This window comes from Chelonia mydas, chromosome 2 (genome assembly GCF_015237465.2).
Source record: "Chelonia mydas isolate rCheMyd1 chromosome 2, rCheMyd1.pri.v2, whole genome shotgun sequence".
In the NCBI taxonomy this organism is placed as follows: domain Eukaryota; kingdom Metazoa; phylum Chordata; order Testudines; family Cheloniidae; genus Chelonia; species Chelonia mydas.
This window is the reverse complement of record NC_057850.1, coordinates 233773435-233798229: the sequence shown is the minus strand read 5'-3', so window position 1 is coordinate 233798229 and position 24795 is coordinate 233773435. Positions and strand designations below refer to the sequence as shown.

At 44.3% G+C, this 24795-nt stretch overlaps 1 long non-coding RNA gene across 1 annotated transcript; it reads left to right on the top strand.

Moving 5' to 3' along the window:
* The first annotated feature begins 1050 nt into the window (after positions 1-1050).
* LOC122464758 lies at positions 1051-23628 on the top strand. Its single transcript, XR_006289095.1, has 5 exons — positions 1051-1548; positions 2529-2532; positions 4816-4825; positions 6011-6029; positions 23617-23628. It is a non-coding gene; the product is annotated as an uncharacterized LOC122464758 (long non-coding RNA).
* The last annotated feature ends 1167 nt before the right edge of the window (positions 23629-24795 follow it).

The window sequence follows — 24795 nt, the reverse complement described above, 5'->3', positions numbered from 1 at the left end:
TGGGGATATACAGAAGATTTTAGTCTCCAGGGCTGTCAGCCTAACATCTTTAATGAGTATTAAATGCTCTTACATTTTTTTAAAGTAAGAAAAATGATGCTTTGCACCACCAAAGGAAATCTGCATAATTAGGGTCCATTATTCCCTACAGAGAAATCTCAGGAATCTACTCTGCTTTGAAATGCGAGTAGATTAAAGTTCACTAGGGAACTTTTAGGGTCCACATGGACACTTAGTTTGTGGCAGGCTAGATTTGCACCCAAGTTTGCCGTGAACTAAATGTCTGTGTAGACAAGTCTGAACAAAAAGAACAGGAGTACTTGTGGCACCTTAGAGACTAACAAATTTATTAGAGCTACAGCCCACTTCATCGGATGCATAGAATGGAACATATAGTAAGAAGATATATATATGCATACAGAGAAGGTGGAAGTTGCCATACAAATTGTAAGAGGCTAATTAGTTAAGATGAGCTATTATCAGCAGGAGAAAAAAACTTTTGTAGTGATAATCAAGATGGCCCATTGAGACTGTTGACAAGAAGGTGTGAGGATACATAACTTAGGGAAATAGATTCAATATGTGGAATGACCAAGCCACTCCCAGTCTCTATTCAAACCCAAGTTAATGGTATCTAGTTTGCATATTAATTCAAGCTCAGCACTTTCTCACTGGAGTCTGTTTATGAAGCTTTTCTGTTGCAAAATTGCCACTCTTAAATCTTTTTCTGAGTGGCCAGAGAGGTTGAAGTGTTCTCCGACTGGTTTTTTGAATGTTATGATTCCTGATGTCAGATTCGTGTCCATTCATTCTTTTGCGTAGAGACTATCCTGGCCAATGCACATGGCAGAGGGACATCGCTGGCACATGATGGCACATATCACATTAGTAGATGTACAGGTGAACGAGCCCCCGACGGCGTGGCTAATGTGATTAGGTCCTATGATGGTGTCACTTGAATAAATATGTGGACAGAGTTGGTGTCGGCTCCATTGCAAGGATAGGTTCCTGGGTTAGTGTTTTTGTTGTGTGGTGTGTGGTTGCTGGAGAGTATTTGCTTCAGGCTGGCGGCTGTCTGCAAGTGAGCACTGGCCTGTCTCCCAAGATCTGTGAGAGCAAGGGATAATTTTTCAGGATAGGTTGTAAATCTTTGATGATGCACTGGAGAGGTTCCAGCTGGGGGCCGAAGGTGACAGCCAGTGGCGCTCCACCATTTTCCCCGTTTGGCCTATCCTGCAGTAGGTGACCTCTGGGTACTCTTCTGGCTCTGTCAATCTGTTTTTTCACTTCAGCAGGTGGGTATTGTAGTTTCAAGAATGCTTGACAGAGATCCCGTAGGTGTCCGTCTCTGTCCGAGGGACCGGAGAAAATGCGGCTGTATCCCAGAGCTTGGCTGTAGACAATGGATCGTGTGGTGTGTCCTGGATGGAAGCTGGAGGCGTCTAGGTAAGTATAGCGGTCAGTAGGTTTCCGGTATAAGGTGGTGTTTATGTGACCGTCGCTTATTAGTACAGTAGTGTCCAGGAAATGGACGACTTGTGTGGATTGGTCAGAATGCTATAGAAAGGAAGGGAATCTTTACAGGACTCCCCCACTCCATTAAGGTGAGGTCCAGAATCCTTTCTGAGAAGAGGTTATCCTATGTACCTCTGAAAAAGCATGAAATGAGAACAAATATTTATTGCAATTCTCACTACAATAGGAAAACTGATTTGGATAAAATCAGAACCAGTCGCCTTCCCCTGAACCTCTGCCTAAAATTCAAACTAAAATTATTTTGAAGTTACAAAATGTTCAGTTCAATGTTCTTTTCATTTTGATATTTGATCTAATTACCAATATTATAAAGCCCTTAACAATCTATGATTGAGGTTCATGCTTAGAACTTTGGCCCTGTATCTCAGCAGCAAGGCTGCTGAGATCAGCTGAGACCTTGCCTACACCAGAAAGTTGGACCGCCTTATCTAACCAGTATAGTTAAAGCACTAAAACCCCTCCCTTAAGAGGTGGCAGTTATATCAATACAGGGTGCTCATATAGGTATAAAGAACAGGAGTACTTGTGGCATCTTAGAGACTAACAAATTTTATTTGAGCATAAGCTTCCGTAGGCTATATAAGTATAATTATTCACATCTGGGAAGGGGAATAACTGTACCAGTAACCATACTATAACCTTTATAGTGGTATAACTGCATCCTCATTAGGGGTTTATCAGTAGAACATTCTGGGGTGCTATCCACACCGGGGGGGGAGGGCGGGGGCTGTGTCACCACTTGCCCTGCAACCTGGGGTGCCTTGCAATGCTTTGCTGCTGTAGCTCCCAATCTGGGCTCCTCACAAGCAGCAGCCCTGGTCCCACAATTCTGACCCTAGCAGCTTGTCAGCAAGCACAAGCCACATTCTGGCTTCCAGCAGCCTTGGTTACTGCTTGCAAGGTGACCCCAACACACACTCAATCCCAGATATTCCCTCAAAAAGTGTGTTCTGCACTGGCCAGCCTTCTCCTAAACAGACCAGATGTATTAGGTCTGTTGATTCTCTAAGGGGATCAATATACAACAGTCTGCTACCCTAAATGTAGTTACCCAAGATAGGCTTTAAGTGAGCACAAGGCATTAGAGTCAGAAATGGTTACAAGAGAAATAAAGATAAAACACTTTCTAAACTTAAACTAGACTTGTTTCAAGGTGGAATTCTTTCTACGGGGTTCCAGTAACATTACTGACCAAATTCTCAGGCCAGGATCTGTTCCAAAGGCCAACAGCTGTTTCTTCTGTCTTTTTAGGTGAAAAGAGATAGATGGATAGGGAGAGATAACTTGGGGTGTTTTTGCCTCTCTATTTTATAGTTCAGTTACCCTTTAAAATGTATTTTCTTGAGGATTACGCCTAGTTAAAGTATATTCAAACAGCGAAGGTGGTGACATGGTGTCTGGTGAAAGAGGATGTATAATGTTTCTTCTCATTTCTGTATGCTGAAATACAGATTTTCCTTGTCTCCTGCCTTCATGCTCTCACTGTCTGAGGACCCTGTTTATAACTCAGATGTAAATTGAGGTAAACGCACATTCCTTTGTTTAGAACCTGCTTGACCAATTCTGCATAACTGGGACTATGTGAGTTTGAACATGTGCCACCAACATCATTCAGGGGAAAATCATAACTTTACATATAATGTTGCTACCCACATGTCATCATGATATTATTGATCAGTGAGTTATTAGTTTTCAAATGATACCTCACAAGGCATATTTTCTACAAAGATTATTACAGTGGTGTGTAGGGTGTGAGTAGAGGGGTGCATTCCATCACAATCAGGATAATTAGTATGGTAAAATATCACACTCCCACCAAAATAGTTAACTGGTAAAACTTTCAGGTGTAGACCAGACCTGCGTCACCTTCTTCTTCATTCAGAAGTTCACAGTGGATTAGCCGAGAACAGTGGTCCCCAACCTTTCTAGCATATTGCTATTCCCAGAAGACTGTGGTGGGCGCTGGACACCCCGCCGCCAAAATGCGGGAAGAAGCGTCGCCACTGAAATGCCGCCGAGAAATGTCAATGCTTCTTGGCAGTATTTCGGCGGCAGGGTGTCCTGCGGGTGCACAAAAATGCCCCGGCAGGCGCCATGGCTCCCGTGGCATTGGGGACCCCCGCATTGGGGACCCCCGCATTGGGGACCCCTGGCCTAGAGCCAGGAATTTCTCAGTGGCAGAGCCTAATCACTGGAATGCCCTCTCAGGGATTCCGATAAACATCATCAATTTGATCAGAATTCACTGTAAGTTCATGTCTGGGTCATTTTATTTATGACCATTTAGTTTATCCTATTTACATTTGTCCAGCTCAGAGAGTGATTGGAGATGACTGGAGAGCAGACTCTGTAGCTGAGTCATTTGGCCCCATCTGTGTTTAATGTTTTTTTTAAACTTATCTTTTAATGACTTTTTAAATAAATTATATGATGAGTGGAAATTTAAAAATAAACATCAGAAGGATAGACTTAGAATAGTCCACATTATACAGCATTTGATCTTATTAAATCAAACAGATTTTTAAAAAGTGTCTTTGTGGGAATAATGACAGGTTTCAGAGTAACAGCCGTGTTAGTCTGTATTCGTAAAAAGAAAAGGAGTACTTGTGGCACCTTAGAGACTAACCAGTTTATTTGAGCATGAGCTTTCGTGAGCTACAGCTCACTTCATCGGATGCATAGCATATCGTGGAAACTGCAGAAGACATTATATACACACAGAGACCATGAAACAAAACTTCCTCCCACCTCACTCCCCCGCTGGCAATAGCTTATCTAAAGTGATCCTCAAGTAGAGCCATTTCCAGCACAAATCCAGGTTTTCTCACCCTTCCCCCCCCCCCCCACACACACATACAAATTCACTCTCCTGCTGGCAACAGCCCATCCCCCTTTGAAACCCCTCTTTATAATGCGCATGATAATCAAGGTGGGTCACCTCCAGCAGTAATCCAGGTTTTCTCACACACACCCCTTTTTTTTCCAAAAACCACACACACAAACTCATTCTCCTGCTGGCAACAGCTCATCTTACAATGTGCACAGCAATAATCCAAGTTTAACCAGAGCGTCTTGGGGGGGGGTTTGCAGGAAAAAAAACAAGGGGAGACAGGCTACCTTGCATAATGACTTAGCCACTCCCAGTCTCTATTCAAGCCCAAATTAATAGAATCCAATTTGCAAATGAATTCCAATTCAGCAGTTTCTCGCTGGAGTCTGGATTTGAAGTTTTTTTGCTTTAAGATAGCGACCCTCATGTCTGTGATTGCATGACCAGAGAGATTGAAGTGTTCTCCGACTGGTTTATGAATGTTATAATTCTTGACATCTGATTTGTGTCCATTTATTCTTTTACGTAGAGACTGTCCAGTTTGACCAATGTACATGGCAGAGGGGCATTGCTGGCACATGATGGCATATATCACATTGGTGGATGTGCAGGTGAATGAGCCTCTGATAGTGTGGCTGATGTTGTTAGGCCCTGTGATGGTGTCCCCTGAATAGATATGTGGGCACAGTTGGCAACGGGCTTTGTTGCAAGGATAGGTTCCTGGGCTAGTGGTTCTGTTGTGTGGTATGTTGTTGTTGGTGAGTATTCGCTTCAGGTTGGGGGGCTGTCTGTAGGCAAGGACTGGCCTTTCTCCCAAGATTTGTGAGAGTGTTGGGTCATCCTTCAGGATAGGTTGTAGATCCTTAATAATGCGTTGGAGGGGTTCCTACTGACCGCTATTCCTACCTACATGCCTCCAGCTTTCACCCTGACCACACCACACGATCCATCGTCTACAGCCAAGCTCTGCGATACAACCGCATTTGCTCCAACCCCTCAGACAGAGACAAACACCTACAAGATCTCTATCAAGCATTCTTACAACTACAATACCCACCTGCGGAAGTGAAGAAACAGATTGATAGAGCCAGAAGAGTTCCCAGAAGTCACCTACTACAGGACAGGCCTAACAAAGAAAATAACAGAACGCCACTAGCCGTCACCTTCAGCCCCCAACTAAAACCCCTCCAACGCATTATTAAGGATCTACAACCTATCCTGAAGGATGACCCAACACTCTCACAAATCTTGGGAGAAAGGCCAGTCCTTGCCTACAGACAGCCCCCCAACCTGAAGCGAATACCCCCCCCAAGACGCTCTGGTTAAACTTGGATTATTGCTGTGCACATTGTAAGATGAGCTGTTGCCAGCAGGAGAATGAGTTTGTGTGTGTGGTTTTTGGAAAAAAGGGGGGGGGTGTGTGTGGGGGGGGTGAGAAAACCTGGATTACTGCTGGAGGTGACCCACCTTGATTATCATGCGCATTATACAGAGGGGTTTCAAAGGGGGATGGGCTGTTGCCAGCAGGAGAGTGAATTTGTATGTGTGTGGGGGGGGGGGGGGGAAGGGTGAGAAAACCTGGATTTGTGCTGGAAATGGCTCTACTTGAGGATCACTTTAGATAAGCTGTTGCCAGCGGGGGAGTGAGGTGGGAGGAAGTTTTGTTTCATGGTCTCTGTGTGTATATAATGTCTTCTGCAGTTTCCACGATATGCTATGCATCCGATGAAGTGAGCTGTAGCTCACGAAAGCTCATGCTCAAATAAACTGGTTAGTCTCTAAGGTGCCACAAGTACTCCTTTTCTTTTTGTGGGAATAGAATATGATAGTCTTAACTTTCTACTAATACAGATGAAAAGTATACTGTCCCAGGCTGTTTTTTTCTTTTCACTCCTGACCTTTAATTATTAAGTTATTGTCATAAATGTAAAGGAAAGGGTAAACACCTTTAAAATCCCTCCTGGCCAGAGGAAAAACCCTTTCACCTGTAAAGGGTTAAGAAGCTAGGCTACCTCGCTGGCACCTGACCACAATGCCCAATGAGGAGACAAGATACTTTCAAAGCTGGAGGGGGGGAGAAACAAAGGGTCTGTGTCTGTCTGGGTGATGCTTTTGCCGGGGACAGAACAGGAATGGAGTCTTAGAACTTAGTAAGTAATCTAGTTAGATATGTGTTAGATTCTGTTTTCTTTAAATGGCTGAGAAAATAAGCTGTGCTGAATGGAATGTATATTCCTGTTTTTGTGTCTTTTTGTAACTTAAGGTTTTGCCTAGAGGGATTCTCTATGTTTTGAATCTAATTACCCTGTAAGGTATTTACCATCCTGATTTTACAGAGGTGATTCTTTTTACTTTTTCTTCTATTAAAATTCTTCTTTTAAGAAACTGATTGCTTTTTTCATTGTTCTTAAGATCCAAGGGTTTGGGTCTGTGGTCACCTATGCAAATTGGTGAGGATTTTTATCAAACCTTCCCCAGAAAAAGGGGGGTAAGATTTGGGAGGATTTTGGGGGGAAAGACGTTTCCAAATGAACTCTTTCCCAGTAACAGTGTTAGACATTTGGTGGTGGCAGCGAAAGTCCAAGGGCAAAGGGTAAAATAGTTTGTACCTTGGGGAAGTTTTAACCTCAGCTGCTAAAAGTAAGCTTAGGAGGTTTTCATGCAGGTCCCTACATCTGTACCCTAGCATTCAGAGTAGGGAAGGAACCTTGACAGTTATTGAATTATTTTACATATAGTGTGCACATGTCTTTATATCGAGAGTGACTCAATATGTTATCTAAGGCCTGGTCTATACTAGAAAATTAGGTCTGTTTAACTACATCGGTTAGGGGTGTGAAAACTCCACATCCCTGAGCGGAGACATTAAACCAACCTAAGTCCCCGTGTAGCCAGTGCTAGGTTGATGGAAGACTTCTTTTGTCAACCTAGCTAATGCCTCTTGAGGAGATGGACTGCCTATGTCAGCAGGAGAATCCCGCTACCATCAGCGTCGGTGCTGTCTGCACTGAAGTGCTACAGCAGCGCCACTGTAGTGTTTTAAGTATAGACAAGTGATAAGTCGTCTTTTTTTGCATGCTTCTGAACTTCAGCCCAACCAAAACTTAGAAGTTCCACAAATCTTGTGAGAAAGTCCTGTCCTCATGAGATTTCTAAGAGCAATATGTCAGCCCCTAAGAGATTTGGGTACATTTTGTATACGCAAGTAAGCCCCTGAACTTTTGGATGTGTTATCAGAACCAGTTCTTCAACAGTTTGAAATTTGTCCATTGTTCACTGTGATTCATGACGGTGTGAAAATTGATAAATAGCTACCCCTTTGGTGAGTGATACTAGATTTTAGGGCCTTTTAAGTAAGCTTCCTGTTTGAAGCAAAAATCACAGCCAGGTATTTTCTTCATGCAATTTTTTTATTTACAAAATCTACACAAGTCCTCTTTCCTTGAACAAGAGTGATAACAAATTACACATCCACATACCCTCCATTTTGCAAAAATGGTGGGACAAGGCAGTCATGCCTGACTTAAGGATCAGCTGCCTTGAGCCTCTGTCTCTCTTTAGGGTCTCAGACCAGTCTAAAATCTTAACAGGCAGTTTTCTCTTCCTGCTCTAGCCATGAAAAACTGCATGGTCTTCAGAGGTGAGACGCAACTTGTGCGGCTGCTTTGCAATACAAAGGAAGCTCAGAGTTTTAACTGCCAGACAAAGGAGGGTGCTTTAACCCATGGAATCTCCTTAAGGAGGGTCAGAGTGCTTATATCTCAGTGACCTCTAATGGCAAGCCATTAGCACCTTTTAGCATAACAATATTAATTGAAAGCCTGTGTGTAGGGAAGATTTCCGATTGTAAAGGTCTCTTTAATTTAGCAAAGGCAAAAAAGATCCAATGGCTGGAAACTGAAGTTAGCAAAGTCCAGATTGGAATTAATTTTTTAACTGTGAGAGTAATTAACCATTGCGGCAGATTACCAAAGGCTTGTATATACTTCATTGCTTCAACTTTACTGGTGGAGTGTCAAAATGTTTCATTACAACACAAACGGAGCTACTTTGATCTAGAAAAGAAAATGTCTAAATTGGTACTAAGTCATAACAGCCACTCTTAATAATTCTAAAATTAAAAAAATAAAAATAGAATATTGCACCATTATGTCATATTATGATATTTCGGTACTAGTTATATTACTGATGTTACAAAATATAAATTATTTTTAAAAACTGTAAAATAAATTTGGAAAAAAAATGTTGGAATTCCTAAATGAAAATCTCCAGAAACCAAAATGTTTTTGAAACTCTGTTTTGTGAGAAGTTTTGAAAATATTTAGGTTTTGGTCTGATTCAGAATGAAGACAAATTTCATTAATGTCACAATTTTAAGTGAATCAGAAATTCCAAGCTTTGGCCAGCTCTAAGAACTATTTACGTAAAAAAAAGTTACACCCATAATCAAAATAGTTATAATGGTATCAAAACTGTATGTGGACCGGGCAGGAGCGGATTTACCATGAAATAAACCATGCGGTGGCACGGGGGCCCCAACAACAGGGGGGCCCACAAAATGAAGGACAAATATCTGACAACCAGCTCCCGAGTCCCGGCCGGCAGCGCAGCAGGGCTCAGGCAGACAGGCTACCTGCATGCCGTGACTGGTGGCCCCATGCCGCTCCCGGAAGTGGCCAACTGCTGGCATGTCTCTGTGTGCCCCTGGCAGGGGGGGAGGTGGCACCGCGTGCTGCCCCCACCCCGGGCAGTGCATGGAGACCCGCTGCCCCCCTCCTCCCCAAGGGGAGGGAAGAGATGTGCCAGCAGCAGGGCTAAGGCAGCTCCCTGTCCACTCTGCCTCCTTCCCTCCATGCTGCTTCGCTCCTGAGAGTGTCCGGCATGTCCCTGCAGCCCCTGGGGGAGGGTGTGTGTCTCCGCATGCTGCCCCTGTCCCGAGCACCGACTCTGCAGCTCTGATTGGCTGTGAACCTCAGCCAATGGGAGCTGCGGGGGTGATTCTTGCAGGCAGGGGCGCGCGGAGACCCTTTGCCCCCTCCCCCCCACCGCCTAGGAGCTGCTGCTGGTGGGGGGGTGCTGTTCGCTTTGGGAGCTGCGCCGCCCAAGGTAAGCGCCTCTCCTGCACTCCAACACCCTGCCCCAGCCCAGAACCTGCAACCCCCACCGAAACTTCCTCCCAGAGCCACCATCCCACACCCCCTTCTGCACCCCAACCCCCTGACCCAATCGAGGCACCTCACTTTATTTTCATTTACTTCCCGTTACTTATAATATATGAGGCGGATGAAGAAAAAAAGAATGAAAAATGGGGTGGAGATAAGAGAGAATGTTCTTTTTCTTGGCTGGGTCCCAGGGGCGGGGGGCGGGGGGGGGCAAAAATGAAGCTGCGCACAGGGTCCCACTCTAACTCAACCACTGGGACTGGACCATGAGATGTGGTAAATTCGCCATTTCTTGGAATCTTTAAGTCACGATGAAATGTTTTTCTAAAAGATATGCTCTACTTCACCCACAAGAACTAAATGCAGGAAATACTGGAGGAAATTCTTTGGCCTGTGTTATGCATGAGGTCAGACTAGATGAGGTCCTACAGGCTTTAAATTCTATGAATCTGAACCTTCACCTTGCAGAGCGGGTCTACTCTGTCTTTGCACTGTCTTAACTAAATAAAAAAAATACTGATTGTGTTATATCAGTACAGCTCCCTAATGTGGATGCAGTTATATAGATCTGTTTGTAAAGGCATTTATATATGGATAGCTTGTTTCAGTAACCAAAACTGTGCCAATATAAACACCTTTATTCTGGTATAACTGGGTCCTCCCTAGGGGCTTGTATTCACTTAAATAAATTTTATTTTCTACAAATTTAGTTACATTGGTGCAAAACTAACTGTAGACAAACCCTTATGCTAGTTCTCCTCCTAGTAGAAGATCTTATAGCCCAGGATCTTCCAGTGAGAAAGCTGTGTCTCCAGCCCCTGAAGGGGGAAGTTCCTCCCAGTGGAGATGCGTGGGGCAGTCATGTGCCTTCCCCTTTACATTGTCTTCCTCTCCTCCCCCAGTATCAGGAGGCACAAGTCATCTATGGTTGTAGATCATGGAGGGCAAGGCATTTTCTGAGATAGATCAGACCTAGCCCAAGCAGGACTTTATGCAACAATTCAATGCTCACGGCAGTCAAGAGGAGTCTTTCCCATTAGATCAGTCCTTTTAAGTTCAGGACCTATGTCTTGAAGTGAAACTGCAGCTGAAAGATGTCCATAGCCATTCCCAGGGCTATTCCCATGCCATATCTTGCCTGAAGCATGACTGGAAAGGATCTAGGTTATTTGACTTAGAGGCTAAGTACTGTACTGTTTTGTTGATACTGGCTGTATTAGCTTGCCAAATACAAATGTGGAGAGATAGGAAAGCACCTGTTGTCTCCTGGGATCTTTGTGAAAATGAGGTGTTGTGTCTCTTGAGGCTATCTTGGCAAACATAATTTGTAAACCAAAACCCCACATAGCACACAATCTCTTTCTTTTCCTTTTCTCTCTGCCTGCCCCGTCAAGAAAAAATTATCCCTAGAGAGAGTCTAATTAAAGTTGAATCACCAGGAGAAAAAAAAGCTGAGTATTTTTTAACTGCCTTTTCAAAGTCTTTCTCCTGTCTCTTTTTTGTCTCAATGACTAGGCTCAATCTCAGCTAAAACAGCTGATTCTAATAAAGAACTATTGGCAGCTTTCAGGCCTGCTTTTCCCCCCTTGAACCTAACAGGAAAATAGCAAAGTGTTAGCAAACTTTTCCAAGTGAACTTTGAGGGGCTCACTTTCTATAATTTGAATATCTGGCAAAAGATCCCATTATAATTATAATCAGTGGCAGATTTAGAGTTAGTGGGAGGGCCCCCTGGGGACCCAGCCAAGAAAAAGAACATTCTGTCTTATCTCCCCCACCTTTTTCATTCTTTTTTTCTTCATCCTCCTCCGATATTCTAAGTAATGGGAAGTAAATAAAATAAAGTGAGGTGTCTTGATTGGGGCAGGGTTTGGGGTGCAGGAGGGGGTGTGGGAGGAAGTTTGGGTGCTGAGTGCGGGCTCTGGGCTGGGGCAGGGGGTTGGGGTGTGGGAGATGGTGAGGGGTGTGGGCTCTGAGAGAAAGTTTGGGTGCGGGGTGCAGGTTCTCATCTTGGGCAGGGGGTTGGGGTGCAGGAGGAGGGAGAGGGGGAGGTGCTTACCTCGGGCGGTGCAGCTCTCAAAGTGACCAGCACACACACCCCTCCAGCAGTAGCTCCCAAGTGGAGCGGGGGAGGGCAAAGGGGGGCAGGAGTGTGACAGGTGGGATCACAGAAACCCTCTTGGGGCTGCCAACTGATATGCCAAGACTACTTCTGCCCCTGCTTTCCCTGCCAGCTTGGGTCTCCAAAACCCTGCCTGGATGTGCCAGACATGCTTGCCGGCCACAAACACAGACCCAGGTCTGAACCACATCCCACAAACTGAAAGCTTAACTGAAATCAGCTTAAGAAGTGTTCCTGTCTTTAACACTCAGCTGCCCAACTCCTAATGGGGTCCGAACTCCAAATAAATCAGTTTTACCCTGTATAAAGCTTATACAGGGTAAACTCATAAACTGTTCGCCCTCTATAACACTGATAGAGAGATATGCACAGCTGTTTGCTCCCCTTCACCCCCTCCCCCCGCCCCAGGTATTAATGCATACTCTGTGTTAAATAATAAGTAAAAAGTGAGTTTATTAAATATAGAAAGTAGGATTTAAGTGGTTCCAAGTAGTAATAGACAAGGTAAATTATCAAACAAAATAAAATAAAACACGCAAGTCTATGCCTAATACAGTAAGAAAACTGAATACAGATAAAACCTCACCCTCAGAGGTGTTCCAGTAAGCTTCCTTTTACAGACTAGTCTCCTTCTAGTCTGTGTTCAGCAATTACTCACATCCCCTGTGGTTACTGTCCTTTGTTCCAGTTTCTTTCAGGTATCCTTTGGGGGTGGAGAGGCTATCTCTTGAGCCAGCTGAAGACCAAATGGAGGGGTCTCCCCAGGGTTTAAATAGACTTTTTCTTGTGGGTGGACACCCTTCCCTCCCCATGTGTAGATTCCCAGCTACAAGATGGAGTTTTGGAGTCACATGGGCCAGTCACATGTCCATGCATGACTCAGAACTTACAGGTAGCAGCCATGGTTCACATGCTACGTTGAACATCCTCAAGTAGACTTCGTATGTGGATTGGAGCCTTCCAAGATCCGTTGTTCTTTAAGCGTTTCTTGATTGGGTACTTAACTTGCACATTCCTTTCTCAAGAAGCTGACCAAATGCTTTACTAAGGCTACTTAGAAATCAAGCAAGTACACAGCTGATATTCATAACTTCAAACACAGAAATGATACATGCATACAAATAGGATGAATAGATTCAGTAGGTCATAACCTTTACAGAGATATGTTACATGGCATACATAGCATAAAACATATTCCATTTCTGTCATATATACATTCATAAGCATATTTCTATAAAGCCTTATGGGGTGCAACGTCACAAGGGGTTCTCCATGAACCGCTGCCCACAGGTGCCACCCTTGCAGCTCCCATTGGCTGCAGTTCCTGGCCAATAGGAGCCGCAGAGTCAGCACTCAGGGCAGGGCAGCACATGGAGACACCCTCATTGCCTTCCTCCCCCCACCTCCCCGCGGCTGCAGGGACATGCCAGCTGCTTTCGGGAGCGAAGCAGCATGGAGGGAGGGAGGCAGAGCTGACAGGGAGCTGCTTTAGCCGTGCTGTGCTGCTGCTGTCATGTCTCTGCATGCCCCCTGGCAGCCGGGTCTCTGTGCACTGCCTCGGGCTGGGGCAGCATGTGGAGCCGCCTGCCCGCCCCGCTAGGGGAGCTCAGAGACATGCCAACAACTGGCCATTTCTGGGAACAGCGTCTGGCCACCAGCCATGGCATGAAGGCAGCCTGCCTGCCTGAGCCCTGCTGCTCTGCTGGCTGGGACTTGGGGGCACTTTGTCAGATATTTGTTCTGCATTTTGGGGGCCCCCTGTGATTGGGGCACCCGTGCCACCGCACAGTTTGTTTCACGGTAAATCTGCTCCTGATTATAATGTCCCACTGCTGTCTTTAGCAAAGTAGTGTTTCTCTTTCTCTGCTTTCCAGTCCCTTCCCTGGCCTTTCCCCAGAGCAGGAGAAAAGATGTGCCAATGAATAGTAAACTCAGGAGTCCCCAGTTCTTCCCTTTCTCCAGCTGGAGCCACACCTGCCTTGGAGAAACCTGTTACTGTTCAGCAGATGGTGAAATCCTAGATCACAATATATTTCATAAGATATGTGTAATATGTGTTTCAGTCTTGTAGCTTGCAATTGGTAGGAATTTAGACTGAGGTAAGTTGAATGCATGTATCTAGCTCAGACAATTCGTCAGTCTTCAATTTATAGCAAGTTGTGTGTGTAGCAATCAAGGGTCACTCTGACTTTCATTTTCTTCTCTGAGGGCCTCTCTGCATTCCCATTTGTGGGATATGGTGGCCCAGATATCGAGCTGCAGAACTGCCTTGAAAAATTATGTTCATTTAGAGGGTGGGGGGGATGCATGAGACCTCTCATGCATGAGTGATGTCATCATCCGATTCTATATAAGTACATCTCCCCCCAAACTCCTCAGTTCCTTCACCACTGCCACAGAGAGTGAATAGAAATCTCCTTTGTGTCCTCAGGCCAGAACTTCCCTTAGTCTAGCTTAATAGTTTCCTGTAAATAGTTTATATTAATATAGGATCATTTAGTGTAGATAGCCTTCACTCACTGGGAGCCTTCAGCCCCTCATTGGGACCAGGTTGAGCCCCCAGCTCTATAGGGCTTCAAGAGGTGCACCACTTGCGCAGAGATCATCCTGGAGACCTATGCCTACGTCCTGGGACTTTTATGTCTGGGTAACCCAGGGCTCAGTCAGTTATGCCTTCACTCCTGTGCTAGAAGGGAGAAATTCTTGAGGCTCCAGGCTCATCTGGCTCCTCAGTGCTTATAGCATGAGACTCAACATGCCCTTTGAATGTACCGAGACCAGCTCTGTGCTGGGGTCCTCTGATGTAGGACCAAAGACTCATTTTGCTGCTCTGTCTTCAGCATTGCCTACTATCCCAGGCTCAAGACTAGAATCTCTTTGGGGTCCTAACCTAGGAGCAAATCCCTCACCGAACGCTGTGAATACCAGTTAAAAAATAAAGTAGCACTGAAGACTCCACCTGCACCATCTATAAAGGCCTCAATAGTCTTGGTGATGATGCAGGAAATGCCCATTGTGGCACCTACTCTTCACTTAGCACCATTGCCCCTTACGCCAATGCTAGACATGTCTTCCAGTGCCAATTGTCTTGGCAGTAAAAGCCCATGTAGACAGACATCCAGGTAAAAAAAGAGGTTACTTATATCTATGGAAAATGGCCTTTTATCAAGACCTGGTAGTTGAAAACATCAAATAAAATGGTATTAGCTTTCCCTTTGAGATAGTAGCAGGAACATTATTTCCTGTATAGCCATTTGTCAAGCTTTTTCTTCTTTTCCATTACACACACACATACACACAAACACGAAAAAGCCTGAAAAATGGATATACATGAAATAATGTTCCTCCTACCATCTCAAAGAAAGGGGAAACTGAAAACATCAAACAAAATGGTATGAACTACCAGGTTTTGATAAAAGATCTCTAGCATTGTATATCCTCCTCACCTTTTTGCTGTTCTCAGCAACAGATGTTTATTTGTTAGCAGTTTGTGTCCTTGATTCATGATATGTTACTCAAGCAATACCTAACTCCTAATTTCCACTGTCTCTCCTGATAATCGTGAGCCTCTTTTTATCTGAACAACTAAGCGACTGAGTCCATTTTATTTTATACCCTGATTACTATGATTGGTCTAAGCCTTAGGTTTGAAATACTCAGACTTCCTGGAGCCACAGGTTTGAATCCAAGCAGATTCTCCTTTCCAAGACACATAAAACTGAATTTCAATTTTGTTGCTCATTCCTCAAAAGTCCCATAAAATGATGGGCTGTGCATCATATCTTTAAGGTCAAGAAAGTCATGCTTTCTTAGATCGGGGGGCAGGGCGGGGGAGGGAAAGTGAACTCAGAAGTCCAGGGGCCCTCAGAGACAATGGTCTGTCAGCAGCACCCTCTCTTTTATTTTAAGTGGGGAGCTCCAACTTGAGCATATCCACAGATGTAAACTGCAGCAGTATAGCACAAGGAGGTCCCAGGGCACCTAGTAGTTTATAAGTCTATACCAACACGATAAATTCCACCCAGAAATCCATAGGCAATCAGATCACAAAGCCCATATTGTAGCAAGAAATTTTGCCTCAGTTTGAATCACCTTAAATGAATGTTTGCAGAAAAACCTCAGGAGGAGGTTTAAAAATCAGAAAAATTATAATTTCTGTAATTGGGTACAAAAAGGGTGGTGGTAGTGTCAGGACCCTTTGAGATGCTTAGACTAGTAATTAGTTTTAAAAATAAGGCTTTAATTAGATAGAAATTAATAGTACTTTAAATTAGAAAATCCAGTAGTGGCAGCTATAGGTTGATGAGCAGGATCCTGTGGGAGGCTAATATAAGAGGAAAAGGCATCCAGGAGAGCTGGCTGTATTTTAAAGAAGCCTTATTGAGGGTGCAGGAACAAACCATTCCGATGTGCAGAAAGAATAGTAAATATGGCAGGTGACCAGCTTGGCTTAACAGAGAAATCTTTGGTGAACTTAAACACAAAAAGGAAGCTTACAAGAAGTGGAAACTTGGACAGATGATTAGGGGAGAGTATAAAAATATTTCTCGAGCACGCAGGGGTGTAATCACGAAGGCCAAAGCACAACTGGAGTTGCAGCTAGCAAGGGATGTGAAGGGTAACAGAAGGGTTTCTACAGGTATGTTAGCAACAGGAAGAAGGTCAGGGAAAGTGTGGGCCCCTTACTGAATCGGGAAGGCAACCTATTGACAGATGATGTGGAGAAAGCTGAAGTACTCAATGCTTTTTTTGCCTCAATCTTCACAGACAAGGTCAGCTCCCAGACTACTGCACTGGGCAACACAGCATGGGGAGGAGTGGACAGCCATCAGTGGTGAAAGAACAGGTTAAGGACTATTTAGAAAACCTGGACATGCACAAGTCCATGGGGCCGGATGTGCTGCATCCAAGGGTGCTGAGGGAGTTGGCTGATGTGATTGCAGAGCCATTGGCCATTATATCTGAAAACTTGTGGTGATTAGGGGAGGTCCCAGATGATTGGAAAAAGGCTAATATAGTGCTCATCTTTAAAAAAGGGAAGAAGGAGAATCTGGGGAACTTCGGTCAGCCTCACCTCAGTTCCCAGCAAAATCATGGACCAGGTCCTCAAGGAATTCATTTGGAAGCACTTGGAGGAGAGGAAGGTTATCAGGAACAGTCAACATGGATTCACCAAGGGCAATCATGCCTGACCAACCTGATTGCCTTCTATGATGAGATAACTGGCTCTGTGGATATGGGGAAAGTGGCGGACGTGACATCTCTTGACTTTAGCAAAGCTTTTGATACGGTCTCCCACAGTATTCTTGCTAGCAGGTTAAAGAAGTATGGATTGGATGAATGGTTTATAAGGTGGATAGAAAACTGGGTAGATTGTCAGGCTCAACTGGTAGTGATCAATGGCTCCATGTCTAGTTGGCAGCCAGTATCAAGCGGAGTGCCCCAGGGGTTGGTCCTGGGGCCAGTTTTGTTCAACATCTTCATTAATGACCTGGATGATAGGATGGATTGTACCCTCAGCAAGTTTACAGATGACACTACGCTGGGTCGAGAGATAGATACACTGGAGGGTAGGGATAGGATCCAGAGTGACCTAGACAAATTGAAAGATTGGGCCAAAAGAACTCTGATGAGGTTCAACAAGGACAAGTGCAGAATCCAGCACTCAGGACGGAAGAACCCCATGCACTGCTACAGGCTGGGGACCAACTGGCTAAGCGGCAGTTCAGCAGAAAAGGACCTGGAGATTACAGTGGACAAGAAGCTGGATATGATTCATCAGTGTGCCCTTGTTGCTAAGAAGGCTAACGGCATATTGGGCTGCATAAGCAGGAGCATTGCCAGCAGATCCCCTCTATTCGGCACTGGTGAGGCCACATCTGGAGTACTGCGTCCAGTTTTGGACCCCCCCAGTACAGAGAGGGTGTGAACAAATTGGAGAGAGTCCAGCGGAGGGCAACGAAAATTATCAGGGGGCTGGGGCACATGACTTAAGGGGCGAGGCTGAGGTAACTGTGCTTGTTTAGTCAGCAGAAGAGAAGAGTGAGGGGGGATTTGATAGCATCCTTCAGCTACCTGAAGGGGGGTTCCAAAGAGGATGGAGCTTGGCTGTTCTCAGTGGTGGCAGATGACAGAACAAGGAGCAGTGATCAAGTTGCAGTGGGGGAGGTCTAGGTTGAATTATTAGGAAAAACAATTTCACTAGGAGGGTGGTGAAGCGCTGGAATGGGTTACCTAGGGAGGTGGTAGAATCTCCTTCCTTAGAGGCTTTTAAGGCCGGGCTTGACAAAGCCCTGGATCAGATGATTTAGTTGGGGTTGGTCCTGCTTTGAGCAAGGGGTTGAACTAGATGACCTCCTGAGGTCTCTTCCAACCCTAATCTTCTAAGATTCTATGTAATGGAACACTCCATTACCGATAATGTAATGGAAAGTTCCATTTGCAGTGGAAGATTCCATTTTAAGGGACATAGGGGTCCATTACCTTTGATGTAATAATTACACTTCCTGTGATGCAATGGTAAATTCCACTTCCAATTGAGAATTTTGATTGAAAGCTCTAGGGGTCACCCACAGGTCAGCTGAAAAAAACCATAGGAATCCATAGGAGCCCACAGGAAGGTGTAGGGATGATGCAATCAGGAGACAGCATTGCATCATTTCTGGGTGATGCAATAGAGGCACAGTATTGCATCACTTCCTGTGGGGAATGACTCAGTAAAATCCCATAGAGATACATTGTAGCCCAGGGGTGGGCAAACTTTTTGGCCCGAGGGCCACATCTGGCTATGGAAATTGTATGGCGGGCCATGAATGCTTATGAAATTGGGGGTTGGTGTGTGGGAGGGGGTGAGGACTCTGGCTGGGGGTGTGAGCACTGGAGTGGGGCCAGAAAGGGGGAGTTCAGGGTGTGGGAGGGGGCTCCGGGCTAGGGCAGAGGGTTGGGTAGCGAGAGGTGAGGGCTCCAGCTTGGGGTGTGGGCTCTGGGTTGGGGCTGGGGATGAGGGGTTAGGGGTGTAGGAGGGTGCTCTGGGCTGGGACCGAGGGGTTCGGAGGGTGGGAGGGGGATCAGTATTGGGGCAGGAGGTTGGGGTGCCGGAGGGGGCAGGGGTGCAGGCTCTGGGCAGCACTTACCGCAAGTAGCTCCCAGAAGCACCGACATGTCCCTCCTCTGGCTCCTAAGCGGAGGCATGACCAGGCGGCTGTGCATGCTGCCCTGTCCACAGGTGCCACCCATGCAGTTCCCACTGGCTGCAGTTCCCAGCCAATGGGAGCTGTGGAGGTGGTGCTTGGGGCAGGTGCAGTGTGTGGAGCCCTCTGGCTGCCCCTACACGTAGGAGCAGGAGGGAGAACATGCCACTGTTTCCAGGAGCCACGCAGAGTGGGGCAAGCCCTAGACCCTGCTCCCCGGTGGGAGTTCAAGGGCCAGATTAAAATGTCTAGAGGGCCAGATGTGGCCCTCAAGCCGTAGTTTGCCCACCCCTGTTGTAGCCCATAGGAATATGTGGGGCTTCCTGTCACATGTAGGTACGTTTGCCTGGGCAGGGCTAGGGATGGAGACAGCAGAAAGCTGGAAGCTGATTGGCTGAGCCTCATTGACCAACCAGTAGATAAGGGAGACATCTGACAGGCTAAACCCTGTAGTGGGATTGGGGACCTGGAAGAGAGAAGAAGCTGCAAGACACCTGCAAGGGAGAAGATACTTATGCAGAAGAAGCCACCTGAGAAGCAACATCAGCAGCAGAGAAGAAACTTGGCAGCTTTGGTTGGAGGCTTGTTAGGGTTTGGGAGGGGGTTGCTTTGGGGTTCCACGTAAGAAGCAGCAGCAACCACAGAATTCTAAGGTCGCCATGGCAATGACTTCCTTTGCAGCCCAGCCAACAGAGCTTTTACCTCAACAGCGGCAAGCAGACAGCGGAAGCAGACAGCATTTATTGACAGAGCAGAAGGACCAATAGATGAATCAGAGGGCATTTGATTAGAAGAATGCAAGTTTGCCTATTTATTATTAAAGAGTGTATGGGTCTTCCCTGTCAATAAAGCTGGATGTCTGTGGTCGGAGAAGATCTTCCCCTACCCATCCAATAACTGCCTGATCAGCACTTACCGGATGTTAGTGTAAATAGTTAAGTGTTAAATGTGATATGTTTAATTGTCTAATGATTATTGTTACATTGATACACGTTATAGAGTGTTAGTGTAAATAGTTATATTGTTATGTTATATAGCATTGAGTCTGTGTCTTTTAGTTGCTGCGCGCTTCATTCTTTTACTGTATTGCTATTATTTTTATTATTATTATTATTATTGTACTGTATCTTTTTGTTGCCACACTGCTTATCCTTATTGTATCTATCTCTATTGTTTTTGTTGTAACCACTCACTTCCAAATAAATATTATTTCTGTTTTTGAGGTATTATTGCTTGTGTGCCTATTCTTGATTGGAGGGCTCTCTAGGCTAACTTGGCAATTCCTTTAGGGCGAGCCACAACCTTGGTTACAGGTTTAGATAAATAAAAGGTTAAGGTTTTGAATTAAAAGCAGTGTATTTTGGTAATATCATTGGTTTAATATAATTGGATCTAAATCTTCCAGAAACACCATGGCATACTTGCATCAAGATCATTCCACCTAAAAAGAGGGCTGCTGTATTCTGCACCAATGTCATTATCTGAATACACTTAAGACATAGCCCTAAGTAAGGCATACTGCAGGTATGAATCACAATAGTGAGGTCTACATCTGTGAGTAAAGGTTGCAATGTCCTAGGTGTATGAAAATTAAAGTCATCCTGTCTACTCCTGAAACTTGATTGTCTACCAGTAATTGGGAATCTAACCAGACTCCTAATTTGTGAAAATGAAGAGCAAATGGCTGACAAATACCCTTAATCAGAGAAGGAAATATATTCCTCACCATGATCTCTATTTTATCTGATTTTAGTTGGATTGAGCCTCAGTCAGCTTGCACACATCCATGCACCAATCCCAACCAAACACTGGGAAAGGTGTTTAACTGCCATCTGAGTCAAAAGCAACAGAAACCGAAAGCTAGATTTCATCCATATACTGAAGACACAATAGCCCATGCTTTCTTATTAGAACCTGTAACATCATCATATGTATGTGGAAGGAGAGCAAGATGAAACTCTTCTGAACTTTATATGAGAGAACTTAAAGAGAAGAGGAGTCATTGTCCGACACCACTCTCTGGATCTTCTCCAAGGATAAAGAATGAAGCCACGTGAGAGCAGCCCAGCCCACTCAACAGTGCTTCATGATTAAACTCGATAAGTTTATGGAGGAGATGGTATGATGGGATAACATGGTTTTGGTAATTAAATATTCATGGTAAATAGGCCCAATGGCCTGTGATGGGTTTTAGATGGGGTAAGATCCAAGTTACCCGGGAAAGAATTTTCTGTAGTATCTGGCTGATGAATCTTGCCCATATGCTCAGGGTTTAGCTGATCGCCATATTTGGGGTCGGGAAGGAATTTTCCTCCAGGGCAGATTGGAAGGCCCTGGAGGTTTTTCGCCTTCCTCTGTAGCATGGGGCACGGGTCACTTGCTGGAGGATTCTCTGCTCCTTGAGGTCTTTAAACTACAATTTGAGGACTTCAATAGCACAGATATAGGTGTGAGGTTTTTTTGTAGGAGTGGTGGGTGAAATTCTGTGGCCTGCGTTGTGCAGGAGGTCAGACTAGATGATCATAATGGTCCCTTCTGACCTAAATATCTATGAATCTATGATGAACATTATCAAAGGCAGCTGATAGATCTAATAATATCATCATGGATAGGGATTCTTCATCTTCATCCATCACTATTAGCAGATCAGTCAACAAAACAGGAGCAGTCTTTGTAGTGCACCCACGTTGATAAAGGGTCCAGGAAACATGAGGCATCTATATACTGTAATAGTTGTCTTACCACAACCTTTTCAGTAACCTTGACCACAAAAGGAAGTCAACAGAGGCCAATAATTAGCCAGATTGTCAAAGTCAGCTGACTGTTTCTTGAGCCAAATCAATGAGGCTTTAAGAGAAGCTGGCAGCCTGTCCTCTTTAAGAGAAATGTTGACTATCTATTTACAGTGGGCTCAGCATCTCACTTCTAGAACTCACTAGCTAGGAAAGTCATGGATCCAGAGCACGAGTTCTGACTCAAAGTTCTCTCCACTCCTACAGTGCTACAGTCAGCACTAAAGGAATGAAACTAAGGAAGAGATGATATAACATTTTTACCATCCAGATACACACATTCAGACAAGTTTGGTCTGAATTCAAGTGATTTTCAGCTGCAAAATAGTTAATAATTTTCTCACAAGGGGAGGAACTCAAATCAGCCATGGAGTAGAGAGAGGCAAGATTTACCCCCAGCTGTCATAGAATCATAGAAATGTAGGACTGGAAGAGACCTCGATAGGTCATCTAGTCCAATCCCCTGCACTGAGGCAGAACTAAGTATTATCTATTCCATCAGGTGTTTGCTTAACCAGTTCTTAAAAACCTCCAATGATGGAGATTCAATCACCTCCTGCTCCAGTGCTTAACTACCTTTACAGTTAGGAAGTTTTTCCTAACATCTAACCTAAATTTCTCTTCTGTAATTTAAGCCCTTTACTTCTTGTCCTGTCCTCAGTGGTTAGGGAGAACAATTTACCACCCTTCTCTTTATAACAACTTTTTATGTACTTGAAGACTGTTATTGTGTCCCTGCCCACCCAGTCGTTTTTTGTAGTCCTCTATCCATCACCCAAAACAAATATTAAGATTTGGTGGTTACTATGCTGCAGGCAAAACATCTTTTCTTTGTCTCCTGCACAGCAGTGGTATAAGAATTTTTATGATGCAATCAGTGCACTTCTGCCTCAGAATTCTACAACAAATGCCGTAGCTGCCTACCATCTCACTTCATCTGTTGCAGATCATCTGTCAACCAAGGCAATCTATAAGGACAAAATCATTGAAGAGGATGCCTAGGGGTCAACCTGTTGATGGTGGAGGACCATCCATAAAATTATAAAACAATTATAAAAAATTGTTATAAAATGATAAAATCATCATAAGTGGTCTGAGGGAGGAATGATTCTCTGCCTCAGAGCCCTTTAGATAAACTCCAGTTCCATCAGTCTCTGCAGGCCATCAAAACAAATGCTCTGCACTGATAACAGAGGCATGACCCACTCTCAGCCTACAGGAGATGATCAGTCTATGAATGTTCCATTGCCCAACCTCAAGTCTCATCCCAGACACTAGATTCAAAGGGTGTAACAACATCAGCCTCCCTTTAACAACAAATTCTAATTCCAGCCTCATACAAAGCATTGTAGCCTTTTATTTTATTTAAAGTGAATTTTGTAATGTGGTGTCACAGCACCGGGGGTTTGGCTTTGGTTGCTACAGATTTAAGCTTAACAGAGTGAAAGTTACCTTGGCTACTTGCTTTAGATTTAGAGTTTTTAGGAACACATAAAGACCAAGGGTAGTGACCACACACACATTTACAAGTACAAGGTTTATTTGTTTTACAAGTTTTATTAACATTACAATTAAAGTTATGATTACCCAAGCATATCGAAATTTTATACGGACCTATGCACAAGTTACAAATATAGTTATACTTACATTCTTAACAACAGTGTTAGGGTTTGATGGGTTTTTTATGGATTGATCATTAGTAGAGGGATGGTTACTGCTGGAGTTTTCCATAGGGAGCCCAATGTTTTCAACGTAGGCTTTTTTATAATGTAATTTTGACTATACCTTATTAGTATTTACGCACATTGTGCACCGTCTGGCTGGGGCATATGTTAGAAAAATGTGACTACCGTGTATATTATCAGCAAAAACCAACCAGACAGGAAATCCCGAAGCTCAAATCCTTCTCTTGGCATAGCGCCACTATTTTAGGGGCCTCTTTCACAAGCTTCATGGGCAAACTAGGTCCTAGCCACCTTTCTAGTCTTCTCCTGCCTCTTCCAAAGTTGGTAGATCAGTGCTCCCTTCATGCTTACGCTTCCCCAGTACATGCCACTCTCCAGCCACACAGTCGCCTCTGCTGTGAGCTATCCTATTATCTGTCCTCATTTGTAGAAATGCCTAGCATCTTAGCAGAAGGCCTCCATCCCCACCACACATGTTAGAAAAGCCCTTTAAAGTGAAAATTTAAAAAAAACCATGTGAACACCTGTTAATCTGTAGACAAGGCTAAACTACTCAAAAAACAATGCTGTTGAAAGTTCAACCACTGATGAATGCTTAAGTTATTACAAAGGCCTGTGCAAGGCGAAACTACCTCAACTGCCTATAATTATGAAAGCAAACCTCTTCCGCAGGAGAGTAGAGAAGATCAAAGAAGTTGGCAGAATATGTGTTCTGGAGCTAAAAATGAGTTTTGTATTCTCTCAAGGGTGAATAAAAAAGACAATATATTTTTTTTAAAAAAAGCTGTTACAATACTTTCAGTTTATACCTAATCCTGATGTTTTAGTAATCAAATGCTTTATCAAGCAAAAAAGGGTTTAGTTTATTACTTAAAAAAGCTCCCCAGCTGGAATTGGTTTATCTCTAAAGGAAGGAGTGCCAGATGCATACGGCAAGAACAGTAAAAGCTCTAGCCCAGCAGTCTTCCTCTTATCTTCACTGGTAAGAGGAAATGAATGAGTCCGCATATCATAGAGGGAGAAATGGAGTTTATTGCACCAATAGTTCTGAAACATAAAAGCCCAAGAAGGTGTCCGGGTTTTTAAATTATCAGGAAAACTTTTAACATTAATACAGGATTTAACTGTAAACCAATGGAGGGATTTCAAAGTTGGAGGAGTAATAAGTCAGCGTCTCTTTGTACCAGTCACTATTTTGGATTCAGATGTCTGAGCTAAGAATAATAGTACCTAGCTCTTATATAGTGTTTTTCATCAGTAGATCTCAGCACTAAGTATTAGTCCCCATTCGACAAATGGGGAAAAAGAGACAGAAGGGGGAGTGACTAACTGAAGCCTGTTGCTGGTAAGGTGGTCTGGGAGCCATAAACAGGCAACCAGATAATCTAGAGGAACAAAAGCATAGATCAAGTGTTTGCATATGTGCTATCTTTGATTGATAAGATGGCAATGTTCTTCCACTGATAAAAAGCAGGCTT